This window comes from Pseudopipra pipra, chromosome 1, assembly GCF_036250125.1.
Source record: "Pseudopipra pipra isolate bDixPip1 chromosome 1, bDixPip1.hap1, whole genome shotgun sequence".
NCBI lineage: Eukaryota > Metazoa > Chordata > Aves > Passeriformes > Pipridae > Pseudopipra > Pseudopipra pipra.
The window spans coordinates 135,528,723-135,551,871 of record NC_087549.1 but is presented as its reverse complement, the minus strand read 5'-3'; the positions used below and the strand labels follow the sequence as shown (position 1 = coordinate 135,551,871).

Below are 23,149 nucleotides of genomic sequence, written 5' to 3'. Positions count from 1 at the left end.
AGAACACACTTAGTTCAAAACAAAGTCAGAAATCCTTACAGATAATTTTTGCAGGTTTGTTTGTGGGTTTTATTTAATGTGAAAATGGTATATGAAGTAGAATACCAAAAGCTACAGTGGTTTGGATGCTGCATCTATTTCTTTATATAGCACATAGTTGCAATCATATAAGTTGTCGTATTTGCACAGGAATTTTCAAATCAGTTTATACTTTATACATTTCACGTGTGCAACTATGGGTTTAGAGAAACAATTAAAGGTCATTAATGTCTACAACATAGAGCTATGCTATGATAGATAAAATCTGTATCAATCACACAATTGAAACAATTACCAAAGTTTACCATTTCCATGACAGCATATATCTAATTCCTTTTTTATGCAAATTGGTAGTGAAAGCATGGAGTGGGAGAGAGGATTTATTTATTTTATTCTTGGTAATTATTCCATGCTGCAAACCCATGGGTAATAAGTACCTCAGCATTCTCCAACAGAAACAGAAACACATATTTCAATACTTAAATATACCTTATATTTAAATGCTTAAATATACCTTATATTTAAATACCCAAACCTGGAGACCATCATAGCTGCAAACATACGAGATTTCTACTTCCAGGAAGACACACGTTGTATGCGAGGAGTTTATCCCTCAGTACGTAATTTGGGGGATAAAAACACCTCTCAACTGTGCTTATATACAACCACAACCTGCTTCGTGAACATACTTAAATTTCTAATTAATCTGAAATTTAATGCATTTTCATAGCTATTAATCACTAAGCAGGGAAGGGAAGGTATCTGTATCCTCACAACTGGCAGCAACATCCTTTACTTCGAAACAACCCCAGCACTGTAGAAAAGGCAATGCAGTTATGGTGAACAGAGTTGGGGCAGTATTTGGGACTCAGAGGTCACTGAAGAAGCCCTTAAAGCTATCTACTGAGCAGTTGTCAGCATTTCCAGGACTCTACATGGAACTGGGATTTGATGATATTCTGCTTATTTGCTAGAGCAGGCTGTGCACTGGTAGCGTTGTATAATCATACATGATGGGGGTTAGGAAAGGGCACTGTTACTTAGGAATTATATTTTGTGGCTTACTTTATTCCCCAATAGAAATCCTAGTTTCTGGCACAGAAATAACACATAAGAACAAAATAACAATGTATTTTCTTAGTAAAAAAGAGGAAAGTCAACAGAAAAGACACTAAAACGGACTCCCTCATCCCACTGTGTATTAGAACAACATACTGAAACAATTCCTGGACTTTTTAAATAATGCTTAAAGATGTGAATCATACCACACAGAAGAACACCTACAGTATCAAATTACTGAAATAAAAGAAAATAGAAATTAAACTATAATTGCTCATTGAACCCCTCGAGATCTTTAAACCATAAAACCTTGACCGTGCACCCTGAAAGCCAAAGCAATTTTGCAATGGATTTAAAAGTACACAGCACAAATCCTTTACTAGCATAGATGAAAAGTATATATAAAAAACAAGTAAGCTGAGAGTCTCTAATTGTAAAATTTTCTAATACAGTTCCTCCAAAATTCCAGTATTCAAAATACTGTATGCTTTTTTCTTAATTCTGAGGAATATTTTAAATAATTATGACATTTAATGATTTATAATCTTTTCATCTCCCTTACACCTCAGTCTGTATAAGTTTATATTTCTACATACATAGAGAGAAGCATATTCATATATATATATGAAAAATGTATATTTATAGAAACTTTGTTCATCCTTTTGTACTTACCCAGGACACATTTTTAGCCTTGGGTGTTTTTAGCATGGCAACATGCAAGGCTGAAAAGACCAACAACAGCCCCACCAGCATGGAAAGTCAGATGGAGGGGTAGTCCAGGTGCCTTGGTTACACCAGGGTGTATCTCCCTTAGCCTGGCTGACACAGGCACTCTGAGCATGTGGTCAGGTAACAATAAAAAAAGTCATTTTTCTTCCCGATGTACAATCCAGTCAAACCAAGACACATCTGTCTTCAGCAGCAGCTGCCTGTACTTCTGTATATCCATGAAATCCAAAGTTGGCTCTTCTCTTGGAAAAGTTAAAACCAAAAGTCAAAAAGATTTATTCTCACAGACACTTCATCCTTTCAGTGAGAAAATGCAGAGTTCAGTTATCCTCCAAGCTTCCACCCAAGCTCTGAGGTTGTAGGATAATGAAGCCCAACACTGGAAGCCACTTGCCTTCAGAGGATGTCAGAGATACACAGTTGCTGGATGGATGCACTGTTTAACTGCTGCTATACCTGAATATTTCACGACCCCAGGATCTTTTGAGTAATTAAGAGAATTAGGATCTCAATGTCAATAAATAATGCATGCCAACAGATCATGCAGGTACCTGTGGCACCGCCAGTGCCCGTGGTGTGGTGGCTGCAGCTCTAGCCCTGCGGAGGGCACCTGTTCTCCAAGCACCTGCCGCCACGCTGGGCTCACCCGCCGGCACAGACACGCGTCCCAGAAGGGGAAGCAAAGACAGAAAATCACTGTCCCTGCTCGTTTCTCTTTGTTCCTCTGCCCTTCTGTCCTTTTACTTTTACCTCCTGTCAATCTAGATTACCAGAGCAGATCCAGGCTAAATTTTGCAACTATCAGTAGTGATTAGAGTGAGTTGATTGAAATCGGATTATACAGGAAGACCTCTGCTCCCTCACTCAGCACACAGGCCAGTACCATTTGCAAAATACTTATGCTTCACTGCACAGTATGAGAGCATTTGGAGCAGTCCATTAGAAGAGAAACAGTGCAGTGAAAAAAGCCAGACTGCGCTGTCTTTAAAGAGAGAGAAAATGGATCCTGTTTTCAGTAGCTGTATGAATTTACAGGGGAATCTTTCAAACCATTTCCAGATGGAAGAGGTTGTTGGGGTCTCATGGATTCACCAGAGAGCATGGTATATCCAAGAATGGTAGGATGTACCTAAAGTGCTCTGTGTATCTGATTGCTACTGCTCAGGTATGGATCCAGTACAAGTGTACCCGCACGGCCTCTGAGCACCGAACTTGTGAGAAGGATCGTCCTTTCCTGGGATAACATCTGGAAATCCTACTGCTGGTATCTACACAACTCACAAACAGAATCTAATTCAAAAGTTCTTTTTCCAAAGCATATAATTAAATGTATAAGGAAGTGATCTGCTTGAACCATATTCAAATATATATATGTTAGTTTATTTAAATATAAATACAAGTCAGCAGGTAAGAAGGTAGGACATATCATAAAACTACAGTGCTATCCTGAAATGGTGATATTTTATCTTAAAAAGAAGAAAACAAAAAAAAAAATAAAAAAATAAAATACAGAAGGAGATGGTGGAACAGAACAAGAGAGCAAGATGATAAAAAACAATTTAAAAAATGTACAAAATTAAATCCAGCTGACAGATATTGAGAATATGACACACAGATGCAGCTTGCATTACAACACCCCATTTTTCTAGGACTTCCTAAATAATAACTTAATATTATTATCTGCTGATGATACAGATCTAGATTATGTTTCAAGCATCATCTGTCACTTTACACTGATTATTTAATGTATTTGCATAAATGCAATGGGTTCAGGATTCCACAAATTCAATTTGTGGATGGTCCATAATTTTTTGGTGGGTATTAGAATAATATTAAGGTCTTTTCCCAGGTGGCAACATAAATGTTTTACTTTGTTAAAAAAAACAACAAAACTCTAGAAACTGCTTATCCTGACCAGGATAGACATAAAGTGTGCGTATTTTCCAGTGGAAATAAGTATCTGATTTCAAAACAATTACAGTCTTCTTCAGATCCATGTTGAAGGTAATAGAAGAAGTCTGGTACACTTTGCTTTGCATATACTAGAATGAAGGTTTATATGCACACAGTTTTCAATTAGATACCTCTTTTCTTCATAAGTCCACTTAGTCTCATAGAGCTAAAGAACTATCTGTAACTTCAAATGATTAGGGCTCAAATAAAACAATGAATAATTGCCTCCAGTAAATGCACTGAGGTTCCAATTCTAGCAGATGGTAAGGAGGAATACAAAGGTATATGACTGGATAGACATCCAGCAACGTAGCAACTTTATGCAGTGAAACACAAGTACAAGAAAGATTCTCAATGAGTTGTTAGGCATTTATTAGAAACAGTTCTGTTTCAAATATGCCATGTCTAGACATATTAAAGAAAATATTTCATGGAGAAATTAATTACTTTATTCCATTCTGAAAGTTAAAGAATATAAGTATAAAGTCTGTTACATTAGTACCTAACACAAAGGTATCCTACAGTACTGTCACTGGTGTAGAACAGATTGCATCAGATCTGTCCCTATATATTGTGATAATAAACATGAACTGGGTCCCATACGCACCAGCTGGAAAACAGCTGGCATTTGAGCTTTCTCCTTCTTAATATTAACTCAGTTCACAGAATTTTAGAGTAGCAGCTGCTAATGGCTTGCCAAGCATGTGCTCGAATAAAATGAACTAAATTTATTCCCTCACACAGAAGGATTTTGTAATACTGGATTTTACTTAAAGCAGTTAAATTAGTGCCAACGGCATACATTAAACAATTCTTACTGCAAAACTATCATGAAATAAAAGACAATAAGGGTTAAAAATTTAGATGCTAACAAGACTAGAAAGTCTATAAATTAGCTGTTATATGTAGGACCTATGGTGTAATCTTTAATTCCAGAGGACACAAATCTCACTGTAGAAAACAGATAGTCCTCATAAGAGGAACAACGCTGAACAATAAACATAAAATGACAAACATATTCTGCATATGTTCATCATGCATCCTCTCCTTTCTCATGATGCATTTCTTGTATAATCACTGCAATATCCAATAGTTTTTCTGTCTGTAATGAACATGTTTTCAGAAGATGTTTGTGAGGGGAGATGCTACTGTTATTCTCATTTGATGGCTGGAATATAAAACCCAGATGAGTCCATTAGTTAATGAGGAATCTAGTCTGAGAGGATTCTGATCTGATCCTTTCAAGAATTTACATTCTGTAATGTTTTCTGTATCTAGAGCACATTTGTGGACTTTTGCTGTTTTCCATACTCAGCAGTTCTGCAAACAAATCTTCAGCACTTCAATTTTGAGATCATAGAGCTGTTTTAAGCTGGGTATTCCCAAATGTTGGTACACAAGATACTTAGACTATTAGCCAAATCTCAATTAACCAAAATGTTCAGCCTCACCAAAAGCCCAACAAGTACCAAATCCATTTCCATTCTATTCATAAAACTATCCTCTCTCTTCCTGCCCTACATTGACTTAGTGAGCTCCACCTTCAGCAACAAAGTGATGTCTCACATCAAGATAATTGTTGGGTTTTTTTGTTTCTGAGTATCAGTCATCCTGTAATGAATATAGCTATGGTCTTAGGAAGAAAAGAATGTGGTACTTGGTCTTTAAATAGCACATTGCAGCATATACACAAAATTCTAGGGTGTTTCAGCTTTCAAATAACTGAATTCCTAATCTCAATACTTTCTTCAGAGGTTTTGCTTTTTTAATAGGTTTTAATAAAAGTTCCAGCACCATCACCACCAGAAAAAAAAAATATACGAATGTGTGCATTGATTCTGATTGTAACAATCTTCACAGTACTTCCTGCAACTGTCCTCAGTTCAGAGCTGTGACTGAAACAGATGTATGTTACCCAAGACATTTCATTTTGGCTCCCCAAAATTACCAGACACTTGAATTAATGTGTCTGCTTTCTCAATATAAAACAGAATAAGAATGTAACCTTGCAAAGAAATGCGGTAAATTTGCTCATTAAAGTTTGTGAAGCAATTAGATGAATATTACAGGACTGCACTGCTTAATGAAGATCATTAAAGAAAAGTCTTTGTATACATAACACAGGAATCCATGACATGGTCTGCCAAACTGTATTTGCTGTTCTTTATGCAGAATAATGGCCAGACCCCCAAAAAGGATGAGATAAATGGTCTTCTGCTTACTGATAGTGGAAAGATATTGCTGCTTAGACAGAGTGCCCTCCTCCTGCTGTCCCTGCCAGCTCTGAGTTTGGGTGGTCATCTCCTCCCTGCCACCAAATGACTTGCGACTGCACAGCCCAGTTGCCGGCCTCCCCTCCAACTCCTCTGACTCCCAGCCTCACTGTCCCTCCCATCAGTCCCAGCCACCAGTGCTGTCACCACCCAGCTTGGCCCACCAAACAAAGAACAGCAGCAAACTGACTCCTTGCTCTAGACAGATCCCCACAGCTTACTCCAAATCATACTTGTAACTAATGTTTCTCAAAGGATCATCTCATTTCCTCTAATCTCATTCTAAAAAAATTTCTGGAATACAGGCCGTGGTTGTAGAAAACCTCCAAGTTGCACAATTTCAGAGTCAATGTGTATGGGACGAATGAAGGAGTCAGGTAGCAAGGCAAGAAGCTGCTGCCACACTGGTACAGCCCAGCAGGCAGGGAAGAAAATGGGATGGATTTACAAGGAGCCAGAATACTCCTAACTGCAAAGGTCTGAAGCCAACCAAAATTCAGATAACTTGAAGTTTGATTTAAAAATAATTCTTCAGTATTTGTCATAGGTTATAATCATCATTCATATTTTCAAAGTGTATTATCTGAGATACTGCAGCTGACTCAGGGATTATGTTTCTCAGAACAGGAAGAAATTTTATGGCTACTAACAGCATGCAGTATCTGTTTCCTGTAGCTAGTTTCTAAAGCTGGTAGGACAAAAACTTCTTTCTATATCTGTCCTATTCAGCAGTACAAAGAAAAAATAGAAATGTTTCATAATAATGTAGAAAAGTGTAAAAAAAAGTGGTTCACCAAAAAAATATGAAACAAAAAATATATGATTTTTACAAGGTTTTGCATGATGCTTTAGAAGTAACTGAAAAGTTCACATTAGATATTTATAAGAAGAAAATTAATCATATGCTCATGGCAAAGGAAAGCTTAAAGAGTATGTAAATGTAATATTTCAGTGGTATTTCAGTTCATTGCATGTAAAGAATAATGGAATTACTAAAAATACTTAAAGAACTGAGGTTTAATACTTGGTGAGTATTAAATTACATTCGAAATCACACAGAAAAATAATCAAAAGCATCAATCAATAATCAATGGCAAGCCAAATCAAATCTTTCTGTGAAAGATATACTACATGTTAAGAAAGGTATCAGTTCCTGAAGTAATATATTAAGTCCAAGAATGTTTCCATGAAACAAAATTCCTCGAGCCTTGGGGAGTAATAAGAATTCTGGTGTCTTTTTCAAAATATACTAATTGTTTCTACACCTGAAAAAGTTTCTATTATTCTTATATAAGAAAATCAAAAGTACAGTGAGTACACTATGAAACCTACTACCCCAACCCCTTTGTGTGCATCTCTCATCCAAATATATTTACATTAAATAAATGCTTTTTAATGCATTTATTTATTTGAAATTTTGAGTAATATCCTTTACTATGAGTTATTGACATGACTTGAATATTTTCTTTTTTTTATTTTTCTGTTCTTTGTCTTATGACTATTCCAACAGTTCCTTCAGAATAAACACACAGAGACAAAAAAAAAAGGATCTGACCCATTTTCAATATTTTATATAACAAAACCACTGAAACATTGTATACACACAAGCAAAGCCATGAAGAGTATAAGAGAGAAACAAAAATTTATTTTAACTTTTTTTTTACTTCTAACACTAATTAAATACATCATCAGATGAAACTATTTTCCTGTGGCCATCTCTTGCATTGATTGAAAAATTTCACAGTCTGAAAAGCCAAACACCCTAGACTATGAAAAAACAGAGCTTATTAGATGTTATTAGAAAACATCAAGCATTTCAAGCCAAAATTGCTAAAAATGAGCAATGAAGTTTAGAGTAGTGATATTCAAAATTATTACTAGAACTGTGCAAGCATTTCAGAGAGACAGTTTCATTTTAAACTCTCACAATATTGTATTTTAATCAATGAAATCATCAATGAAAAGCAAGTACAAAGCAGAGTCTGTTCTACCGTGTCACATCATTCCTCAGGGACAAGCAGCATACTGCAAAGAATGGCTTTCTAAACAAAAATGCTCTGAAACATGTTATTAAAAGATTACAATATTTGCCATCTTGAAGACCATGTATCAAGAAAGATACTGGCTTATACAGCCTTTTTTTTCTCGCCTTTCTCATGTCTATTTATATTTGCTATACACAAAGTGATATGATGGACCTGTATCTCTGCTTCTCGTGTTACAGCATCGACGTGCAGGGAAGACAGTAAGAGTGGTGTGAGCAGCCAGCCCAGGACAGATCAAGGGAAAACACTTGGCTCTGGCTTATAGTACCTTTGTAGTTAGTCAACAAGACTGGGGTGAAAAGGCAGAACAGGGGACAAAGAAAAGGTAATTAAATAAAGTTCAGCTTGTCCAGGTAATATTTATGTATTATATACACAGATTATCCTCTTAGGTTGCCCAACACGATCCAATATAATCAAGAGTATTGTACTGGAAAAAGGCCATGAATTACATCATCTTTCATGTACCAAATTAAATGTTCCAGCACAGAACAAACTCAGGAGCACATCTTGGGCACTGCTGGATAAAAGCGACCAGCATGTGACAGAATGACGTGCAGCAATTTATGCTGCCTGTTAACAGGAGTGTCCTATCAGTAGTGCCAGAGAGTGGCCTCCTGAGCTAAGAGAACATCCAGTGGGACAGACCAGTCTGCAAACCTAGAAGGGCTCATGCAAATTAAAAATGAGAGGGAAAGAGATTCTCATAAAGCCCATAACCTAACACAAATATCTTTATCTCAACATGATTCACAACATGTAACACTGGGGCTGCAATACACCTTCAATTTAAGCTGATGAAGAGCCAGCATTGCTCCAGCTCCTCCTCCTCCTCCTCCTCCTCCTGCAGAGGGACAGCCATTTCCCACCCTGGTGCTGCCAGGTTGTGGTGCTCTGCAGGCAGGAGGCAGGCAGGAGGCAGGCAGGAGGCAGGCAGTGGCTGCAATGGCTGCAGTGGCAATGGCCTCTCCTGAGATCCCTACTCTGTCCTCCTTCACAGCAAGGTGCAACCATTGGCAAAGTTTCGAAACTTCACTTCGACAAAATATGTGAAGCCAGATATTCCCACTGATCTCCGAGACTTTAGAGTGTTTGGAGGCAGGTTTACCTTGTGCAGCAGCAGCTCATGTATCCCTCTTGGTGCTGGGCTGGCGCTGACATCCTGCCTCAACAAGTTGAAACCGAACCAGGACAAGCAGTCTTGATGGCTGAGAATGGTCCTGGCCATACCTTTTCCAGCTTCCTGGAGTTTGCATCTAGTTTCGGCAAGATACCATTGCAAGTTCATCAAATAGGCCTTAAATTTATCTCATTTGCTTGACTTGGGCAAAACCTTTCTGAGTTGTGAGTGACACATCATATTTTCTCATCCCAGTTCTTACTGGGAAATGCAAGTCCTGAAAGAAGGAATTTCTTATAATTTTTCCTGGGTTGTAACATTCACTGTTGCTGGTCAGCCCTGCAGCTTGGACAAACTGGTCTGTAGTGTTGCAATAGAGATACCACATTGTACCTACTCAGTACGAGAAGTACACTGAGGAATCTCTGAAGTTCCAACTGAGAAAGTTAACCTGCTGAAATCATGGTAAGAGTTCTGTATTTATCTCAGTAATTTAGTCACTTATATTAAGAGAATCATAGAATGGTTGGAGTTGTAAGGGAACTAAAAAATCCTCCAGTTCCAAGCCCCATACCATGGGCAGGGATGCCATTCGCTAGATTAGGTTGCTCAGGGCCTCATCCAACCCAACCTTGAACACTTCCAATTTCTCTAAGCAAAATAAATTTGTATATTTAGACCTGTAAATGTAATTTGCTAAATTGAATCAGGGAACCAGATAGTAATAATTTCTTTAAAAAAAAAAAAAAATTACTTTTCCACCTCTTAGGTCAGAAATCCACATTTTTTATGACAAAGTGACAGAGAAGTTACTTTCGATTTGTGATTCACACACCTCTGTATTTGAAGAGCACCCCAGAAACTTGTCACATACACAAAAAAAGAATACAAGCTCCAAAGAAATTACCATAACTGCAAGTTTTATTTGTCTAATTTGTCCTTTTTAGCATGCTTTAAATTTAACAGCATGAAAGTACAGAAATTAAAGAAAACACACAGGCACATGAACATGTGACCATCATTGAATCAGAAAATTGCTTTGGGTCTCACTGACTTTGGCAGTTTTACAAAATTTTGATTTCCAGCTGGTTGAACTCTTCTTGAACAACTCTTTTTTTTTTACTGCAGTAGTCATAAACTGTTTTTTCTGTCTCGTCTACCATCCATGTTATCTGAATAAATGTATTTTTGTCTAGAACATATATGACTTCCCTAATGCAAACCAGCTACACTATTCCTTCTGTATTTTTACAGTATCTAAGAAAACAAAGATTTTTTTCTGCCTGTAATCATGCCATTTCTCAAGGGGTACAGAAATCCTTTTTGTTCAGCATTCCTGCAACACAGCCTTGCAATAACAACTGGTACTGTGAGCAAGCTTTGCACAAGAAGGCAGAGAGATTTCCTTTGAATCCAGACGTGAGTGACTGCAGAGATCACCTCTGCGATTGCAGCCTGTACCACAGGTAAATATCACTATTTCTGGAAACAGTTTTTATCTTCTCTGTTCTGTCTCCTTTTTATTTATTTCTTTCAAGAAAAATTTATTTCAATTGATGTCCGAGGTTTATTTCAGTCTACTGTACTTTGGCATTTTTCTTCAAAAGTTACAAGGACCACTTTATCCAGCTTAGAAATGTAACTATGACGGGGGTCAACTCCTTAACTGTAAGTAGAAGTATTAGCAAAAAACATGATGACATGATGTCTTATCTCTTTGAATCCAAAGCAATTTCAAATATAAGTATAGAATAAAAGGAGAATATTTGGCCCAAACACCCCATTTTCAAATGCACACCTGGAGGAAGGGTCCTACACAGGAAGTCCTGTGTCTGCAGCTGGCAGGAGCTCAGCAATGGCAAGGCTGAGCCAGGTCACCACATTCAGACCAGGAGAGATTTGCTGTGCAATCTTCCAGCTCTCCTAAGAAGCTTTCTTGATTTTGGTGGGGTTTTGTTTATTTCTTTGTTTTTTAATATTTTAATTTTTAAGAAATCCTACTGCATGTGGATGTGAAGGTGTAACACCATAGATCATAAAAAGGGAAACAGTTTTAAAACATTTTTTGGCAACCTCACTGGAGACCAGTTGAAAAATTGCTGTCTTGATTCCCTCTGGTGACTAGGACACACAGACTTATGCAATCCTGGGACATCCTTTTCTAAGGCAAACCTTATTACCTTTGGCCACCCTGGCAGATGCATTGGACAAACAGAATATTTCTTAAAATATGAATTGAATATGTTGGGAAGTTTGACTTCCAACAGGCTTGGATGAGGCATGTTATTACCCAGGAGCTTTCCAACCTTTGACAGAAGCCAGTTTAAGATTAAAAAAAAAAAAAAAAAAGGAGATTTTCTTTCAACTTCCAAAGCAGTCAACAGTTAAATTTTTTTATTAAGACAAAAGTAAAGAAGCTGAATCTCTTCCTTTGCACAATCTGTTTCTATTGCATTTTCCATCTTTCCATCTTTTCTTAATCCTCAGGTTGCAACCCTCATTGAGTATCTCTTTCTGGTGAAGCACTTAGCATTTTATAATTAACCTGATCATTGAATCCCCCCTTAATGTTTGACACTGAGACTTAATTTATTTCTTCCTGATTTACAAAACTCTGTGGTCATTTTTCCTCTAAAAATAAATCCTGTTTTGTTTCCTCGGAGACGTAAATATTTCCTTCTTAGACAAGGTATCATTTCATGTGCTTTCCTGGTTTAATGAACCCTTCTTTGCCTCAGTCAGGATAACATTTCTTTCATTCTGCTGCCCTTTAGTGACTTGTTGCAACTGTTGTCTTCTCCTAAGGTATGTATTGTAATCTATAGGCAACCTTCACAAAAATGAGCCTTGGCATATCTAAAGTATGTTTTACCAAAAGCTGGAAAATTCAAGGTGTGGGAATTACAACTGTTGCAGTCCAAAATTCGAATACCAGCAGAAAAAAAACTGCTAGGATTAAACAGGAAGCCTTGGGCCACAGAGGCTGGGGAAAAAACCACCATTTAAAAGACCAGACAAGATCCTTTGTCCTGATCTCCCCCAGCAGGATGTAGAGAGACTTTGCATGATGCTATCAGATACCCCATTGTTTTCTCCCTCCCTGTGTAAATCCTTCTTTTGGGTAAAGCTGATCACCCTTCCCGGAATGTAACTGCTTACTGGAAATATCGAACCTTTTTCCCCCAAATGTAAATACTGTGTCCGAGAAAGGTAAAATTATTTTTCTCCTTGTATCACCCCTGTTACTAGAAATGCTGATAGACTGTGGAAACCTCTGTTTGGAATAACCCTGCCTCCTCATTAGCAGGTAAGCCCCTGAGACCCTTAAATAGCACTTGCGTGTTCAATTAATCAGTCCAGTTTTTGCCTCTATATCTGGGATTGTGATAGCTTTATTGGGCTGTTACATACAACATAACTGCTGAACAGTATTTTTGTTTTTTAATATCTATAGCCTAGTAACAATGCTTCATCACTTGGTATTTCAGTATTATTATGTGGTAACAAAGATTCTACAAAATGAGTAACAATCCATTGCCATGTCTCCTTCTGCTCACAAGGCAGATAGGATAGCATCAAACAATGGACACAGTCTTAAAATAATTGCCTGACTAAGCCTGTCTTTCCTTAGCTGCTGGGGGCCAAGAACCAGCATCTTATATTTATTTACAAATGCTTGTTTTGTGCAGAACCATGCTATTTCAGCACACTTTCAATATTCTGGGAGAAAATGAAGACTAAACCCCATTAGATTAACTGTATTACAATATTTTTCTTTCTTCTCTTTTGGACAACTTTTTGCTCTGTTAGATTCTGAGTAGGCACATAGTTAAACAAACTAGTCTATCTTCTGAATCTTTTGCATGGCCTGCAGTGAGACAAGTCTTGCACATAAGTGATGCTTTTAGAAATAGCAAAAAATCCAGTTTAATTAATATCTGTGGCTTACAAATTAATTCAATAAAACCAGCAAAGAGTACATTTTCTAATACATGTAGCTCACATTCACAACTGGAAAAATGAGTAAAACAGAGTATTTTTAAGTCAGATAAAAACAGAGAAACCTTAGAAAAGTTGTATTCACAACTTACTGAAAAAATCCAAGTGATCAGAAAATATGGGAAAAATGTTAGCAAAGAAAAAGAAAGCTAATTTACCTGGGATAGTTTCTAGAAGTAACAAATGGAAATAGAAGAGCAACAAATGAAGCAAGATGTTTCTGCTGAAAATAGATGCGTCAATGCCTGGTATAGTTGAGCGAGTTCTGTGTGCAAACTCATAAACAGAAAAGACTATAAAATGTGAAGATGGTGAGTGTTATTGCTAGCAGTCTGGTTATAAGCTCTGAAAAAGACTTTACAGAGATGAGGGATAAGATGAAGCATTTTGCCAGATGTAGAATAAATAGGTCACTATTCCCATAAAGATAATAATTTTCATTGCTTTATAACAGATCAAAGCTTGCAAATGCTACCTTCAAATTGTTTCCAGAAGGAACACAAACCTAAAGAACATTCCTTGTTTTGCATTATGCTCTAATGCCACACAGTATGCTCCTAGTTACGCTTGTGCACGTTAACATAGATCATGACTGCAAATACATGCTGCAACAGTTTCTTCAGCTGTTAAACTAATAGTATTTCATCCAAGTGAAGTAGCAGAGTGGTTCCATCTAGAGGAGGAGTGTGTAAACACTACTCATTCCTGATGACTGGCTGTTTTTAAGTAAAGAATAGACATACACCATTAACACAGCACACTCAGTATAAAGGTCCTGCCACCTGGTACCACAGCCCTACAAATAATCTGTTTCTTACAGTAGTGCATGCTTGGTTGAACTGAAAAGAAATTACAATGTTATAAGCATCAAAACTATTAACGTTTACAATCTAGATGGTTCAGGGCATATCTGCAGCCATGAATAATGTTAAAGTTGATGTGACTGGAAATGACAAATAAAAGAGCTCTACAAGTGAAACTGCTCTCTGAGGTATAAATCAAACCGATGCTTCGTTCACTCACTAACCAACAGCTTACTTTTTACAGAACCATAGAATGGTCTGGGTTGGAAGGGACCTTAAAGATCATTCAGTTCCAAAGCCCCTGCCATAAGCAGGAACACCCTTCACTGGAACAAGTTGCTCAAATCCCCATCCAACCTTGTGTTGAACACTTCCAGGGACGGGGCAGCCCAAACTTCTCTAAGCAACCTGCTCTGGTGTCTCATCATTCATATAGTGAAGAATTTCTTTGTAACATCTGCCCTCTTTGAGTTTAAAACCATTCTTCCTTGTCCTATCACCACAGGCCAGTGGAAAAAGTCCCTGTCCGGCTTTCTTGCAGGCCCCCTTCAGGGACTGGAAGGTGCTGTAAGGTTTGCCCAGAGCCTACTCTTTTCCAGACTGAACAATCACAACTCTGCCAGCCTGTCTTCATAGGAGAGGTGTTCTATGCCTCTGATCGTGTTCATGGCCCTCCTTTGGACTCACTCCAGCAAGTTCATGTCCTTCTTATGTTGGGAGCCCCAGAGCTGAATGCAGTGCTCCAGGCAGGGTCTCAGGGGAGCAGAGTAGAAGGGGAGAATCACCTCCGTCAACCTGCTGGCCACACTTCTTTTGATGCAGCTCAGGATACAGCTGAATTTCTGGACTGCAAGCACACATTGCCTAGTCATGTTGAGTTTCTCATCCACCAACACCCCTAAGTCTTTCTCCTCGGGTCTATGGCTCTCAGTCCACTCAGAATACTCTCTGCCCAGTCTGTACCTGTGCTTGGGATTGCCCTGACCCAGATGCAAGACCTTGTACTTGGTCTTATTGCAATTCTTGAGGTTGGCAAAAGCACACCTCTCAAGTAGGACAAAGTCCTTATGCATGGCATCTCTGCCCTCCAGTATGTCAACTGCACCACACAACTTGTTAACGTCAGCCAACTTGCTGACAGTGCACTTTATCCCACTGTCCATATTGCTGACAAAGATGTTAAACTGTCCCAACAACGACATCGAGCCATTGGCCACAACCCTTTGAGTGTGACCATCCAGCCAATTCCTTATTCACCGAGTGGTCCATCTGTCAGATCCATGTCTCCTCAGTTTAGAGACCAGGATGCTGTGCAGGGCAGAGTCAAATGCTTTGCACAAGCCCAGGTAAATGATGTCAGTTTCTCTTCCCTCATCCACCAATGCTGTAGCCCAGATGTAGAAGGCCACCAAATCTGTCAGGCATGATTTTCCCTTAGTAAAGCCATGTTGACTGTTACCAATCACCTCCTTATTCTCCATATTCCATAGCATATGGGATTATGTTTCCCCTTTTCAAGTCAGTGAGAACTTCACTTGACTACCATGACTTCTCACGTATGATGGATAGTGGCTTAGCCACTTCATCTGCCAGTTGCCTCAGGACCCACAGATGCATTTCATCAGGTCCCATGGACTTGTGCATCTTCAGGTTCCTTAGATGGTCTCAAACATGACCTCCTACAGCAGGTAGTTCTACATTCTCAGTCTCTGCCTTTGCCTTCTGTAACTTGGGTGGTGTGGCTGAAGCATTTGTCAGTGAAGACTGAAGCAAAAAAGTTTTTGAGTACCTCAGTCTTCTCCATGTCCCAGGTACCCAGGTATCCTGTTTCTGTCTTCAAAGGTACTACATTTTTCTTTGTTTTCCTTTTATCACCAATATACCTATAGAAGCTTTTGTTGATGCCCTTGACATCTCTGGATAGATTTAATTCTGTCAGGGCTTTGCTCGGAAAATTTTTCAGTATTCTTTCAATGTTCCTGCTGGAAGGGGGTGTTTAATCACACCAGACCATTGCAAGACTTTTACCAGAAGAGATTCTGCTCAGTGAAGGACTTTTGCTATGTTCAGCACTTCACCGAATCTATCTTTTCCATTCAAATATAAAAGTATTCTTTTATTTTCTATCATTTCCCTGTCAGTAAGTTACTAATTTTGCCACTTTAGTATAAAGATAGTAGGAAAGACATTAAACATTGCAATCTTCCTTTGAGAATTCAGGAGACTCAATTAGTATTGTAAGACAGCCAGTTAATTTATCATGACTTCACAGTCTCATAAAATTGTTATGGAATGCCAATTCATCAGAAAATGTATTAAAATTACCAGGAGTACTTAAATTTTTCCTCTACCACTGAAGTCAGTAAGTACTATACTCAAAGACATTATATCCAAGAAGAGCAGAAGGAAAAAGTAAGTACTGAAAAGGAAGACATACAGTCACAAAAGAACAAAACAATCAAACCAATAAAAGCCTAAGAACAAAGGAGAAAAACATTTTTACCAACTAAGAATGACAAAGTTCACTGTGTATGAAGTGGGAGAAAAGGCAGAGGATAAAAAGACTGTGAGCTGAAAAGACATGAAATATGAAAATGGGTTACATTTTACTTGTAGCAATCTCAAACTAATTTTAAGTGTTTAGTTTCAACAAATACTCTTCAGGTTTCATACAAAATATTATATTTCTGCACACATACTTGTGCAGCAGGATTCTCCTTCCATCAAAGAGTCAGTTTTGTGGAAAGGAAGTGCCCCAGGCCTCTTTCCATATGATTTGTTCACAGCCATGGGATGAATCACTGGTGGGTCCGGAGACAAAGGTTATAAGTCCTGATTCCCACTTATTAACTCCAATAGCCTAATCATAGAGCGTACAGTGGTCTAAATGTATAACTTGTTGCAAATTTGCAACTTATTTTCAGTAATATACCACAGGTTTCAGAAAACACAAAGCCTTTCTAAAAACACCTTATTTAAACAGCGCTTCAGAAAACTGTAATATTAAAATAATATGTATAAAATAAAGTCAAGGTGGGGGAGGAAGAGGAGTTTAAAAGTGAAGAAGGTTGATTTCACCAGTTTGAGCTTTTCTTGCTAGTAACAATGCAAATAATGTCACTAATTTAATATATCCAAATTAGAAGGGAATAACAAAATAATGCCCCAGTTAAGCAATTAGTGAAATAGTGATAGGATTACCAGAAGAAATAGGATTTCAGCCTTAACAGATGAGAATAGAGGAAAGTAATTAAAATGGGGTTCTATAACTCTTTACTTCAGTATAAAATTAAAATTGTGATATTACTCCTGTCTTGAAATTTTAGCTTTTTAAATATATTACTCAAATAGCTACATTATGTATAGAATAAAAAAGCAAAGTCAGCAGACCCTTACTGCAGATATTGCCTGCAATATTTTACCCACCAGCCATATTGTTATATATATTTTTTACTTCAAGATGCAAAATGAGCTATAAATGTTCCATTTAATTCTCCTAAATGTAAGATTTTTTTTTTTCCAAAAGAAGCCCCTTTTGCTAGTTAATTAAATTCAAAGGCTGTACCTAGGGAATGCAGCAAGAAGAAAGAATTTAAAGAAGGGAGACAAGAAAATGTATTTTCTTTAAACAGAGGCTTTGTAGTCCAAACTCTGTGCTATAAAATGGAAAGCAATCATTTAAATGGAGCCACAGAGTCCAAAAGAGAAATTATGACTACTTAATTATGGGACAGGAAAAACAATAGGAGCAAATGTGTGAATTTTCATGTGAAAAGACTGGAGTTGTAATCTAAAGAGTTTAGCTTCAGTACTACTCCCCAGTATAATGAATAACAAGTTATTAGACAATTGTAGCAGAGTAAATGCAGGTAAAGGGAATTTATTTCTTTTCATTTCATCAGTGCAAAGTTTAGCAGTCCTAGTTTGACTGGTATACAATAACTGAGTCTTGCTTCAGATCACTTTCCCCTTAAATATTGCCACATCAGTTTATTCCACTTTATTCACTTACTATCTTCTTTCTACACTACCAAAGAGAAATATTAGAAAATTAGGGTATAGAAAAAAATGCAAAAGAACTTCCAAAAATATTTTAAATACAGAAAATATGCTCCAAATCCATAGATTATGTGTTGCTCCATAATACTGAGGCACCCAATATTGAGGGCAGTCCAGTCACTAAAAAAGGTTAAAGGACTATTTTTCCTTTTCCAGCCAATTCCTTTAAGTTATAAATATAACAGGTTTACGCTAAAAGAACTGCTCTAAATCTCATCATCAGTAAACCACAACTTCTCTATACTTCCTTTCCTCCTTCTCAGCATGTGCTTTTCTGCCTACAATATACAAAGAGAATCACAGAGGTAAATCCTGATAACATCAGTTCATCCATGGCTGCCTTAGCCTGCAACTTTTACTTGTGAACAGCTCAAACTCCCACTAAAACTGATGACAGCAGCAATGGAAAAAAGAGGGATACATGCCAGACTAGGTTTAACAGCACAGGACTGTTAGGGATCATAGAAATAGCCCTTCAGGTGCAGTCCTAGGAAGGGAAAATACAAGGCTGAGGCTAATGTCAACAGAAGGAAAAGAAATTTAGAAATGTGAAGCAAGAATTCCGCAGGTCAAAACCAGAGAAGCATGGTGGAGAAGAGTAAAAAAAGTAGCTATATCTGGAAAGAAACCAAAACTATAAATCAGCAATGAAGAAGAGAAAGGGAGGTAGAGAGCAAAAGGAACAAGGGAAAGGACAGCATCTGCTATGATAAAGAATGGTCTGGTGAGGAACATGATTACGTGATAGATGGAAAAGATTACAGTCTCAAAAGGAACAGAAAAAAAAAGCTCTAGTCCAAATCTAACACCACCAAAAAGAGAACATTTCCTCAGGAGGTCTGAAATATCCTCCAGACACAGGCACAAAAAGCCTACCGTCTGGATTCTGCTCACTGCTGCAGGCAGAAAGCTCTCCAATTACAGTCCCCACCATTAGACAAGAAGCATCTTGAAACAAAAATGACACCAAGGACCTTAATTACGTTAAACTAAAATACACGGTACAAGCCATACAATAAATTTCGCTACTTATATTTAAATAAAGTTTATATTGTTTTGAAATGCATTTTAAAGAGTTTTACCCCCCTTTTTTTCATGGCAAATTACAGTAGTCCTTTGTTAAGGATGAGAGCCAGAGTAATGAATATTTGCCTTTCAGACGTCATCTCCAGGTTTTATCAAATTAGTTCTAAAGCTAAGGAAAATATTTAAAACATTGGCTCAATCTTATTCTGAATAGTCCATCCAGCTAAGCAAAAAAGTCATTTGATAATTCTAGAAAAAACCCAAACCAAAACAAAAAAGCACACAAAAATTCAAAAGGTCAACAACATGAGTTTTCAAACAAATTAATATTTTTCAAACAAACCACTATTATATACAATGTTGTGAAATCCAGACAACTAAAGATTTTAAGCTGTTATTAAAAGTACAACGGATTCCAGCCTATGGCTTGCCCATCCAGATTAGCATTTGTTGGCCCTCCATGGCTACATCCATGGAGGATGTAGCCTCTTACTCTTCTCCTGTAAGAATGGCAATAAACAAGTACTCTGCAAACACACCTGCACCCTGAGAAGCCAGGAAGCTCTGCAGTACACTAACATGCTCAAGGTGCTTAAATTTACCTGTCTGTGTGCTCCGGTAGATGACTTCCAGATGTGTATTTTGTTACTTCCATGTTCACTGACTTGTAGAGTCTTTCAAGAAACAATATGGACTCTCCTCCTTGATTTCACTTGCCATGGATAAAAAGTTCAGAATCAACTCTTATTATGTTGCCATAAAAACAATTTTTCCGGTTTGGCTGGAAAGTTGCATCATTGCAAATGAGATCACTCTCAGCAGTAAGAGAAGGCAGCACATACAGTCAAGCAAAGAGGTTGACAGAATTGCTCTGTTCAGAAACGTGCAGACTCTGGAATTATCTTGAACTCTGTGTTCAAACAGCCTTCATTTCCAGACACATCCAGGGAAAACAGCAGAGACCTAGAGACAGTGTAAGATTTCTGAGTGACCTCCATCAGACTACAACTTCTCTTGAAAGTTGGACCAACAGATGGATAGACTGGACTAAAGTTTGAAAGTGAAATAAACTGGTCAGTCTTCAGGCTCCAGTGTTTTTAGATGTTCTGTATCGTGCAGACAGGAAGAGTTGTGAGAACATTTCTGGCCAACATACAATTAATTTTAAACTCCACTTCCAGAAAGAGATGAGATTGTTCACTGGAAGGACTCCACACAGCTGGTCCTCAATACTACCCCAAATAGACCCTGTCTGACAAATGGCATGACCCCATCTCACACACATGACTAGTGGAATAAGGTGAAGAAGTTATTTGGACTTATCTCCAGCTTTGCCATGAAAATGTCCAATATGAGAATCATTATTTCTGGAACTGAGTATTAGTATGCAGTCATAACATTCATATGGCACATCCTACCATTAGAAGCTGCAGATTATTCCAACCATATTAAACATATTGCATTAAATGACACTTCAGCCTCCCATCACCCTGATTACCCACCAACCCAGAGAAACTGCAGAACAGGACGAGAAAGAGTCAGGACTTAATGCAGGCATTACATGGTGCCATGATGAAGGAAGAGTTAATGAGAGAAAAGCCCGGAGAGAACTCCTGAGCCAAATTTCATTTTGTTACCATTGTGTCATCTGCACATCACTCAACAGCCACAAAGCCTGGAGAGAAAGTAAAGATAGATACAACCCATCCAGGCCTTCAATTTTATCCCTGCACACAGATGCAGGACTAATCTCTGTGCATGACAGTCTAACATGCAAGCGATCACAGAAAGGAGCAATGTATGAATACAACCATCTTCTTTACCAACAATGCTGCACCTCCAAAGAAACAATGTGAGCCTGTGTAACTAAGGGTAATGATCTATTCCTGACCCAAAAGATCATCAAAGGGATTGATTATGCCGAAGATCTGCACCTGGACCAGAATTTTTAGGACCTGGACCAGAATGAGCTGTTTTGGAAGCAAACAACAGTCAGTTAGATTTGGTCATATGTTTTTGGTTACATAAAGTACAGAATCTTAAACTCCCCAAAAAATGAAAAAACACCCCAAAGTTCTAAGGTGGATCATTCACCACTACAAATTCATAAGCAATTTCAGAACTGTACACTAGTAACCCAGAATAAAAGTCTAATGTTTTTCCCCAGTGACTCAGACGTTAATAAAAAGGGTCATATCTTGGCTCACTTTAATTTCAGTGCTTTCGTCCCAAAAGAATCACGCAGTACAACCTCAATTAGCCCAATGCCATGGGGAACACCAAAAAAATTTAATAATAGTGGGTTTGGATAATCAAGGATTCAAACAACAGTGAGAATTTTTATTGTAATTAAGTTATTTAAGAACACGGTCGTCTTTCACGTAAGAGGGACTGGATCAAAAAGATCAAGGGCAAACTTCATTTCACTTGTCCTAACTAAGACGGAGCAACCCTCCTTTTTATAAACATTTAGTGGGGTCTTCAGAATACCACAAGATCCATCAGCATGGCACAATACCATTTACACAAAAAGTATCACAAAATAAGGTACAAACCTTAATATTCACTAAGCATCTTTCTCTCCATTGCCCGTAAACATCAAAAAAATGATGGCATTCATGGGGTTTAATCTGAGACTAAAGCTGAGTAGATGTCATGGTCATTCACAAATGAGTGTTCTGACACTTCCAGGTTGTGAAACAGGCAAATATTTTATTCTGCCTAGATAATATTATTCACAATGGCTGGTGCTACAATAACAAGGAGAAATGAAAGGTGATGCATCTCAAGAGGTCAGTATTTTCAAATGCCCTAAACTCCACTGGCTTGAGGGAGCTAACAATTAATAAATACATAAAATGTATTTGTATTTCAACTTCTGCATAATAGTGGGAATAGCTATAATGTCAAATAAGTATCTGTATAAGCGATGTCTGAGTTTTGCTTTTATATTGAATTGATGGCTAAAAGTAACTATGCACTGTTTTTTGCCTTGTTTATACAAAAAGCTGTACTATTTTAGTTCTTACCTTGATCTTGTCTGATGCTCCATACTTCTGCCTGCTTCTTACAGAACAGTATCAACTATTGCACCAGTCAGAACAAAATACATCAAAAGTCAAATTAGCTGTACAAAACAACTATGACCACACTTACATTTACAATTGGTTATATCTCTGCAATATGTTATGAAGAGATGTGTTTTCTTTTTAATAATTTTATTCTCTTCATCAATCCCCTACACAAACTTTGACCTAGATTGCACCTATTTATGACCTTGCTTGTTCTGTGATCGATTTTTAAGCACTGTCTAAAAGATCTTTCTACGGCACAGAGAAACACACAGCATTTCTGACAACAGAATTATTTCTCCTGATGCTTTTGCTCTTTCCTTCTGCAACAAGCTACAAGCTGCTTGTTGCTAATACTCAGAAATTTCAATTTGCATCTTAGCCTGATCATTGCAACCTCCTGCTTCTCATCATGTCTCTCTGACAACTGAACAGCAGAATAGAAACTGAGTGTTAAAACACAAATTAATTACTCAGGAGATTAGCATATCAGCTGAGTATAGTTCAGACATATTTCAACTAATAGTCAATCTTTTTCATTACTAATACTTGAGCTTTGGTGCTGGCCTTCCTTGTGGAATTTGTTGGAGACAGCCATTTTGCAAGACAGAGCAGTCATACCACACCAGAGTATTGAAGTACTCTGTTCTGGAAAGCAAATACACTGTGCAAACCAGCAGGCAATACTTCTGCCACTGTACTACTGCTCTTTTTCAAAAGAACTATCTCATAAGATTATTTTTATGTTCCTCAGGGTCTTTCAAATAATTTTTGTGCCCAGACCCTAATTGCTTATAACTTTATTTTCATTTATCTTACACAGATAAATAGATGTCCTTTTCTAATGACTCTACTTACATAGAGCTACTAGCAAGAATAAATAAATAGCTTAGAAAAAGAAGTCAGAATGGTCAGAATTCCAGTCTTTTAACACTACAGGTTTATTTTAAAATAAGATATATTCTTAAGAATA

The 23,149-nt window shown here is 37.6% G+C and overlaps 1 protein-coding gene across 8 annotated transcripts in view; it reads right to left on the bottom strand.

Moving 5' to 3' along the window:
• CACNB2 (calcium voltage-gated channel auxiliary subunit beta 2) overlaps nt 1-23,149 on the bottom strand; it is a 254,156-nt gene that overhangs the window by 162,785 nt on the left and 68,222 nt on the right. The gene's annotated exons all lie outside the window — the stretch shown is intronic.